Below are 10,066 nucleotides of genomic sequence, written 5' to 3' on the forward strand. Positions count from 1 at the left end.
GACAGCCAAACTTAGGAAGAGGGGAAGATATAAAGTTAATTCTTCAACCTCCCATAACCACTCTTCATTCTTCCTCCCAGAGGTAACCTCTATTGTTTCTTACATATCCTTCCAGAATTTTTCCATGCACATAAAAGCATATGACTGTCTCCTTTGAAAAACAACAAATGGAATCATACTATTCATATTGTACTTGCCTTTTCCATTGTATAAGTAACTTTGACATCTTCACACATCAGCACATAAATCTACCAAAATTTTTCATGATAGCTGAGTACTATTATATGAATGCACCACTTTCTACTCACCTATTAGGGATATTTAGGCTATTTTCTAGTTTTCTGAAGTTATATACAGTTACACTGAGCATTCTTGAATATCTTTGCCTAGAGGGGCTGGTGTACTTGTAGGATTAATGCCTAGCAATGAAATTGCTGGGTCTATTTTTTGATAGATATTTCCAAATTAGCATAAAATGTTAGATTAATTTATAATCCCATAAAAAGTATATGCAAAAAAATTGACAATTGTTTAGGTAGGTGATGGGTTCATCTTACTATTCAACCTACTTTGGGGTATATTTTTAAATTTCCATACTTAATGATATGGCAGTGGAGGAATTATTAAAATCGGGTATAAGGATGCCTGCTATTCTCTCTCTTATATATATATATTTTTTGCCATAGATTCCCTGCTATCTTTAAAATTGTGCTGAAATAATTCTGTAATAAGATAAAAAAAAACAGAAATAATAGCTAAAATATTGAAAAGCCAAGGAAAAACTGTCTTTTAAAAAAATGTATTTTTATTGATTTCAGAGAAGAAAGGAGAGGGAGACAGAGATAGAAACACCAATGATGAAAGAGAATCATTGATTGGTTACCTCCTGCATGCCCCCCACTGGGGACGGAGCCTGCAACCCCGGCATGTGACCTTGATGAGAATCGAACCCAGGACCCTTCAGTCCACAGGCCACACTCTATCCACTGAACTAAACAGCCTAGGGCAAAGCTGTCTTTATTTGCAGATCATATTTTTGCCTAAAAAACTCAAGAGACCTGATTAGAAAGCTATTATAAAATTATCTTAAAAATCAATAACTTTTCCAGCGACCCAATAATAACTTGTTGGGAAATAATGCATATTAAAATCTATTCACATATAAATAATATTGGCAAGAACTGGACGGGATTTATACAAAAATAAACCGAAAAAAAACAGGAGAACAAAAATATTTTTTTAACAGAGTTCAGCTTTTTATTGAATGTGTTACAAAAGAGGTTTAGTCAAAAAGAACAAAGCCCATGCAGCATCAGACTCCTCTTTCTTTGCTTCCACTTTCTTCTCCTCAGCTGGGGCACAGTGGTGGAGCGGGCAGGACTTTCTGCTGGTGCAGCACTGGCTGCTGGGGCAGGTCCACCAGCCTTACATTGCAGATGGGACTCCCCATGTTGACATTGGCCAGACCTTTTGCAAACAAGCCTGGACAGAAAGGTTCAGCATTTACACCAACTGCTTTAATGAGGGCATTGATCTTATTCTCCATCACCAGCACTTCATGGTCGTGCAGGATAAGGGCCAAGTAGACGCAGGCAACTCCGTGATGGGGGGAGTGGTGTGGGCTGAGTGAGCCCTGCCGCTGTGGAAGGAGAGCGGTGCTAGTCGCTGGACGAAGTGAGCCTCACCCCAGTTCGGCCTTAGCTTCCTTGGAAGGACCAAGCACCTTACTGGCAGGTGGGGAAAAGCCAAAAAAAAATTTAATAAATTGAAAAATCTGTTATGCTCTGAGATACATCTATCTTTTATTTGTGATTTTAACCAAAATTCCAGTGGGATTCTTTTTATGTTGAAAAACTAATTTCCGTTTGGAGGAAAAAACAGGAGAGAGAAGCTAGAATAGCTTTGTAACAGAAGAGTAATAACAGAGTTTCATTGTACCTGATATAATAAACCCACAATAATTACAATTATTTTGAATTTCTAAAAAAAGATTGATAGACTAATATTTCAGAATAGATATATTCAGAGATCAGGGCTTTGTGAGGAAAATGTAGTCAGAAAATGAAAAGAGAGTTGCAGGAAAACAAACACAAGTTTGAACTCTAATATTTAAATCCTGCTAAAGTCCAGTGACATTATGTGAAAGAAAATTCAACATACCAATAAATGAAGAAGCATCACCAATAAAGAGGATATGGATTATTCAATAACTAGTACTAGGAAAGCCAGGCAATCATTTGGGAGAGATAAAAAAAAAAAAGACAGATCAGATGCTCACTTTGTAGTATATACTGAAATACATTCCAGAAAGATTAAAGAGGCAAATGTGAAAATGAAACTGAAAGAACTGAAAGGAAATATAAATGAATATTTAAGTGATTCTTGGATGGGAAAGAACCACAAAACAATGGAAGAAATCACACAGGTATATCTCCATAAGCATATGTATGTCAAAAAATTATAAACAATATTGAATAAATTGCAAAGTAGATATTTGCATAAATATAATAAAATGTCAGTATTTGCACCAAGGTCCTTAAGAGTCTTTTCTTTTTTATATATATATATTTTATTGATTTTTTATAGAGAGGCTTTTCGAAGAAGAAATTCCAACACTTTTTAGGCAACAGCAACATTGTATTGTGGACATAAACTCAGAAGGAACCACTATGAAGAAGAGCATTCATTTGGAAGAATCATTTGTCCCCTTTTAGAATGCTAGGTTTTTGTTGTCTGTATGCTTTGTTTTGTTTGTTTCCACCTCATTTCATGTGTACAAGATGATATTTGTATTACAAGTTCCTTTTTCTCCAATTTCTTTTTCAAAAGCATCCCTAGAATATTGTGCTTTCCTGGATCCTCTGGAAGAGGTTCACTTGATTTAGCTCATTGTAAGCCCAGGGGTAGGTATTCTTACTATCCCCATTTTCTAGAGTAGAAAGTACATATTTTTGTGACTTTAAATACAAACTGGAATAGCAACATAATTTATCCAAAATAAAGTCATCACCAGAGGAAGCTATGAAGAGTAAACACAATATAGAGACAACCGTTAAAAGTACTGGTGTGGCTCAATGCACCGGTCACCGGTTTGACTTCAATCAGGGCACATGTTGGGGTTGTGGGCTCAATCCCCAGTAGGGAGCATGCAGAAAGCAGTCAATCAATTCCCATCGATGTTTCTCTCCCTCTCCCTCTCCCTTCCCCTCTCTATCTCTCTCCCTAAAGTCATCAAAAAACATTTATTTTTTTTAAGTACCTTCCAATCCTCAGCTAGGACTCTTACACCCCACTCCCATCCTTAGCTGTCACAGACCACACCTGAGGAATACAGCCTAGCTTTCTGAAATGGCCAAATGAGAACAGGTCCCAGAGGCTGGAGACACATGAGGCTGTGAGGAAGTTGGATAACCTCAATGGGATTGTGCTAGCAGCACTTATTGGGACTTACAATGGGGACTGTTCTAAGCGTGTTCTGACGTTATAATATGCATGAATGATCTCATGTAACCATCACGAAACAACCATCACCCAGGATTTAGGTGCTTTTATGACCTCTGTTTTCCACATTAGGAAACCAAAAAACAGAAAAGCTACATAGTTTGTTGAAGTTCAGACAGATAGGAAAATGCTAGAAGCTATATTTGAGCCAGATACTTGGAGCTGGAGCCCAAACTCCTTGGTCACATGTCACCATATACAAAGAAAGCCCTTTCATCCACAAGAGCACCTTTGACCTTCACAATTTTGTGAGGAGGTCAGGAAATATTCTCCCCAACTTACACTAAGGCAGTGGGAAGCCAAACATGGGTTATGGGAATTAGTAATTTTTTTAAATTTTTTATTTAGTGACCTGAAAGAAGCTGACAGCAGAGCATGGATGAACATGTGATAAGGAATGAATGGGGGGAAAACAAGGCTTAAAGGCTTGGGTCAGAGAAAGATGTGCCCTGAACTAAAGTGGATTAACCACAAGCGGCATGGAGGGGAAGAAAGCTGGAAACAGACAAGAAGGGGTTATCCTGAGCTTGGTGAGAATGAAAATTATTCCAGCTCAGGAGCCATCAGGTCTGTAATGAAGCTAGATGATAAGCTGTGAAAAACAACACATTCCCAGCATTCCCATCATGTTGAACTCAGAGGCTACCTTCCTGAAATATTAGCTCCTCATCCCTGTCATTGTTTATCTAAGAAGCATGTTGTTAAATTTATATCTCTGTTTATTTACCTGGCCTTTGTTAGTTTAGATAACAAGGCTAGAAATGTCTAAACCACCAAAATGAAGCTCCCATTCCTCAAAAGGATTTTCACCTAGTTTTTAAATACAATCAAGATAATAAAGTTTACACAAATACTTTTAGAATTTACTCCAGAAAAAAATATATATATTATCTACTTATTTTAAATGTTCTTAAAATCAGTATGCATCATCAACTGCAAGGGAAAATCTTTTATTACTATAAGTTACAGCATTAACCTCAAGTTTTATGTAATGGAATATCAGTATCATAAGATTTATCATAAGAACATTATCTCTTTAGGTATAAACATTTTAATATATTTCCATCTAAATCCTCTCTCAAAAGTGAGTAAATTCCATAACTAAGCCTTTCCTAACTTTAACTTCCCTTTCGTACTCTAAACATGCTTTCTTTCTTTCTATAATTTGTTGCCATCAAAATCCTTCAGTGACCTGTATTTGATCTCAAATAGTTAAAAAGAAAAAATCGGGGACCATTCAGATTGAAATATTTGGTTATGCCTCAGGGGAAAAAAATAAAAGTCACTCTTAATCCATGGTTCTAACAACACTGTTCTGATTTTATTATTATTATTATTATTATTGAGGGTGCTGGCATGAACGAAAAATAGAATGATTCATCCAATGAGAATTTGAATGCTGGTGGCAAACTGTACAGAAAATCCAGGTGAGTTAAAGGAGAAAGAGATCAGGGCTTTGTGAGGAAAATGTAGTCAGAAAATGAAGAGAGTTGCAGGAAAACAAACACAAGTTTGAACTCTAATATTTAAATCCTACTAAAGTCCAGTGACATATGACACCAAGACAAGAGAAGACCCAAGGGTGAAAAGTCTTCTAAGCTGACTATTAAGTAGATGTAACTCACTGATGAGTCTGCCCATATGGGATTTTAATTACTGAGACATCTGTTTATCGAAGTGTACTACTAAATAGCGATCAAATACAGAGATCAAATTACGTGGGGAAGAGAGTGGAGATGACATTCATGACTCAGAAAAGAAGAGCTATTGGCCAGGGGAAAATCAATCCTGGCTTTACATCTCACCAACAGAGAAGCAATTATTTTAGATGTGGAGCTGGTTAGCATCCTAGGCATGAATTTAATTAAATAACCCTCAAGTGGCAGAAACAGAGCAAACCACTGTATTTAACTGTCAGTAAGACATGTTGCAAATAAAAGTCTAAATTCCTCTTTTCCTTCCCTCCTCCCTCATAAATTTGGTATAGTTTTCTTAAACTCACAACTCTTCCTTTTCCTAGGTTAGCCTTTTCTTTCAATTAGCATCCAATAAATTCATCTAAATAGATAGCTTGAAGCAGAGGCAGGATTTGCTTTCCACATTCTCACAATGAGATACTTGGGAAGAGAAAGAAAAGGGGCAAGGATTAGTCACTGTTTGAGTTCCTTCCGTGGGCTCAATAAAAAGGCTAATAATTCAAAGAAATATCTTGAAATCAAAGAGAAGACCAGGTAGCCCTTTTATTGGTAGTTAGTTAGCACCTTGGAGGATAAAGAAAAGCTGAGGGAGGGAGATTCAAAACAAATGGTTGCGGCCAGAACTGTAGGGGAGATTTCCCAACCAGAGAAGAGGGCAAAGAAAACATTCAGCTTTTGAATGAATATTTAAAAAACAATCTTACCTACTCAGTGTGGCCCCTGGCAGCCCTCTGCTGAGCTCCAGTCGACAGTTGGCAGCCTCTGGTCCATACAGACTCTGTAGAAAGGTGATTGTTTTCAGAGCCTTCACCCCAGCTCTCCATTCAGCTTTCCTTCCTACACCTCACCACTTCCTCAGCGACCCCACCATTCTTCCTCTAAAATGCTTTCCTTCTTTTGCAAATAACAGAAACCAGTAGGGTAAAATTTAAGTAAAAGTGAAATTGCTGGAATGATACTCAGGTAGCTCATGAAACCCAAGAAAGTTGAACAACCAAACATTCCTCAGGGAGAACTGGACCATGGCAGTTCTCAGGACCTCAGAAGCTAAAATCCACTAATTCCTCTATTGAGCTGTCATTGACAACTTAGCTAGCAACTTCCGGTCACTGGCTCTCTGTTTAAAACCCAAAATTTCCAGGAAAACCTGATTCATTCTCTCTCTCTCTCTCTCTCTCTCTCTCTCTCTCCCTCCCACCCTCCCTCCCTCCCTCTCCCTCTCCCTTTCCTTTTCCTTTCCTTTCTCTCTCCCTCTTCCCCTCTCTTATTATATGTATTCAAGCTCATACTGTTTAATAAACTCTAAAAATCATCCTATAGTGTGAGTTCATTCCTTTGAACCTGGTTCTTTTTGCTACCATTTTAAAGTCCTAAGAACAGCTATTTCAGGTACTGCTAACTTGAGTTCAGTGGATGTGGCTGGCAGCACAGCTAGATTTCGATGCCAAGTGTGAACAAAGTGGCAGCAGTCTTGACAGAATAGAACTTGAAAAGAGCCCATTCTTGTTTGGTTGAGCTACATTTTCAAAATGTCCTGGCCAAAGTCCCCTCAAAGCGTGCCAACAAGCAGGCTGGTTTGTGGACCTCTGCAGCCTCATTCATTCATTCAATCACTACTTATTGATCGTAGGCTGAGTGCCAGGCAACAGTGCTAAGTGATGTACTGAATACAAAGATGCATGGCTCCTGCCCTCATGGGGCTTAAACCCAGACCTGTTATCTCTTGTGTGAGCAACAATGCAAGAGCTCCCTCCCCCACCCTCTTGGAATGAGAAGCCCAAGGATTAGGTCTGAGTTGTGAGGCAATCTCATTGTTAATGAGGTTAACATTTCACTCCTTATATTTAGAGAATTAGGTGAAAACTGAGATTTGCTTCACAATTAACCACAGCCAGGTGTCACTTATTTTTATGATGTGACTTGGAGAGTATGATGCTGGGGGGGTATGGAATTAATTTTTGAAAAATAACTCATATTTTCTTCCCCATCTGAACCAAATAGATAACTGAGTGCAAGTTAAAAATTTAAAATTCTAGCCAATTTTGCTAACCTCAGGTGAGAGCACACTTTGGAAGACATTTATGTGCTAAACTGCTGGGGGAAAGTCAGGCGCTTCTAATTAGCAAGAGCTGCTAAGGCCACAGAGAGTCTACCCAGGGCTATATGTGCAAAGTGTCTGGCACTTCGGTTTGGGTTTAGATCTGAGAAAACCTGATGTTATGGCTTGGTTTGATTCCAATTTGGACTAGTTGCCTAAGAGTTTTTACTTTTTTTTAGTTCAACTTAAGGTGTTAATTTTAAGGTTTAGCAAATTATTAAGGTTCATTCTAGTTGTGGGTCGAGGATTTAACTCAGTTTATATCTGTGGTGAGGCTATAAAAGTTCTGACTAGAAAATAGCAGCAGCTGGAGGATGGGCGCCTTGGCCCTGGGCTTGAAGAGGAGATACGCATACGTGGAGCATCAGAGTATCTGTTATAGTTCAGTCCTTGTGATGCTCAGATCCACTTGCTTCTTACAGTAAGTCCTGCCACCTAGTCACCAGCAACCCCGGGACTCTGGTTGGTCTTTATTGCTGAGGAAACAAAAGAAAGTTAGTGGGAAAACTACAGTTGCTGCAGCTACAGTGGATCTCAAGCTTGAAGTAATTGGTACTTTGTGCCCTTCTCCACCACCAATTGTAGATTTGCCTCAGTCTCAGCTAGCAACCCCTCTGGTCTAGGCAGATCACACATAGTTGTAAACACCAGCACAATAGTGGCAGGATGACATGGGGATCTGGGCCATCAGCTGATGCAACTTTATTGTGTCCATTGGCCCTACTCATGGCCAGTCTTGTATCTGTCAACATCCATTTTGTGATGGATTGCTGCTGGGCCCACCCAACTTAGGACTTGCTGGATCTGACAGAACCCAGCTCTTGATGGTTATCTCTGGCTGCAAAGTTATTTTATGTCCCACAGTCAGATACTCCATCTCAACCAAGGACTATTAGTCTGTAAGAACATCTCTTTGAATGGTGTATAGATCTTTACTAGATATGGTATGACCTTGCTATGGTTCTACGAGGGCCGTGGTTGGCAAACTGCGGCTCGCAAGCCACATGTGTCTCTTTGGCCCATTCAGTGTGGCTCTTCCACAAGTGCGCCCGCACGTGGTATTTTGTGGAAGAGCCACACTCAAGGGGCCAAAGAGTCGCATGTGGCTCGCGAGCCGTGGTTTGCCGACCACAGTCCTAGTGGATTACTCTGCATTGGAATTTTTTTAAAATGCTTCATTAACTTTAACTAGTAGATGAATATAATTGAGCTAACAGTTTGGTCTGATCATCAGGCAAATGAGACATTGAGACCTCACAAAAGAGTGCAGTGTGGAGACTAGAACTAGTTGTATCTTCTCTTCAAACTAGTCACCTCGAGCAGCAGAGGACAATCTAAGAGCTTTCACGGCTGCTTGGAATTTTTTTAAAATGCTTCATTAACTTTAACTAGTAGATGAATATAATTGAGCTAACAGTTTGGTCTGATCATCAGGCAAATGAGACATTGAGACCTCACAAAAGAGTGCAGTGTGGAGACTAGAACTAGTTGTATCTTCTCTTCAAACTAGTCACCTCGAGCAGCAGAGGACAATCTAAGAGCTTTCACGGCTGCTCCACACACCATTAGAGGGGTGATAAAATTCCAAGGTATCTGCAGTTACATGGTACCCAGGAAGCTGCAGGCAGGATGTCAGCACATAAATTCTCAACCTGGGACAACAGTACATACAGCATGGTGCTATAGTGCTGCATAACCCAGGCAGTTGCAGTCTACAGTTCACATCTTCTTTACTTAGGAGGAAAATACCCACATTTAAGAAACTGCAACCCTATGTTGATCCCCAGCCCAGATATCTATAGTCTCATCATAAGACTTTATGTGGTTGTTTTGTTAGCTCTTCTGTCACTTAAAATCTTATAACCTACTTTAATTACTTAAAGATGAGAGTTATATTTGTATATGTAGTTATGACTTAACTGGAAGGTAGTTAACTTGCTTTGCTTTCAAGAACAACAAAGAACACACATTATAGTTTTAAATGATGGTTTAACAGGCATAAATGTAGAGATGTCAACAGTATTTTAGTTTGTTAACATACATTTCATGGCCACTATAATGTGTTTGGCACTAATTCCAAACATACCCAGGAGTTCACTAGACTTCCCACTTGGAGGAACTCCTTGCACTGCCAGCCCATGGACCAGAATGCCAGGCTCCATAGAAGCAGTTGAACAGACCTCCTCAAAGCCACCTTCTGGGTGGTGATCCCCTATTGTGATATCTGGCCATCTGTGCATTTTGCATTAGAGATGATGATGTCCGCATCCAGGGATTTAATGGTAAACAGGTCGATGGATATTTTGTTTGGAAATATCATCAACAATTGCTAAGACTTTATGCAGAGTAACTCCAATGACTGGCCTTATTGTAGACACTCTGGCTAATGACTTTGGCCTGTCAAATCTCAAAACTTTCTTGTGGGGTGTAAATAACCTCAGTTTTGGGTCCATTGATCTGAATGTAGTATATCCCGTTGTATTGGCCACCAGGAACACAGCATGCTCTGTCAGTCAGCATCACTTGATAGAAAATGGTGCAGTTGGGAACTGCTCAGAACATGACCAAATCCTCCAGGACCATCACTAATGGATAGCCCACAGTGGGATGCAATAATGTGGATGTTGGTATGAGTGATGGTTCCAACCCAGACCCGATCAAATGCTTAGGTTAAAAAGGCAACGAAAGTGCTAAACAATGGTCCCACCACAGATGGCATTCACCACGTTAACCATTTTTGCTCGGCAATAAAACATTTGATGAGGCATTC

General features: G+C 39.4%; 1 long non-coding RNA gene and 1 pseudogene across 1 annotated transcript; both read right to left on the reverse strand.

Annotated features, from left to right (window-relative positions):
* Positions 1 to 1,232: 1,232 nt before the first annotated feature.
* LOC107182576 lies at positions 1,233 to 6,304 on the reverse strand. The gene is made up of 2 exons (XR_001513293.1): positions 5,907 to 6,304; positions 1,233 to 1,727 (listed from the first exon to the last, which is right to left on the reverse strand). It is a non-coding gene; the product is annotated as an uncharacterized LOC107182576 (long non-coding RNA).
* A 3,016-nt stretch (positions 6,305 to 9,320) lies between these two features.
* The window catches only part of LOC102751701, a 5,762-nt pseudogene continuing 5,016 nt past the window's right edge, over positions 9,321 to 10,066 (reverse strand).

The sequence above is a fragment of the Myotis davidii genome, unplaced genomic scaffold (assembly GCF_000327345.1).
Source record: "Myotis davidii unplaced genomic scaffold, ASM32734v1 scaffold1176, whole genome shotgun sequence".
NCBI lineage: Eukaryota > Metazoa > Chordata > Mammalia > Chiroptera > Vespertilionidae > Myotis > Myotis davidii.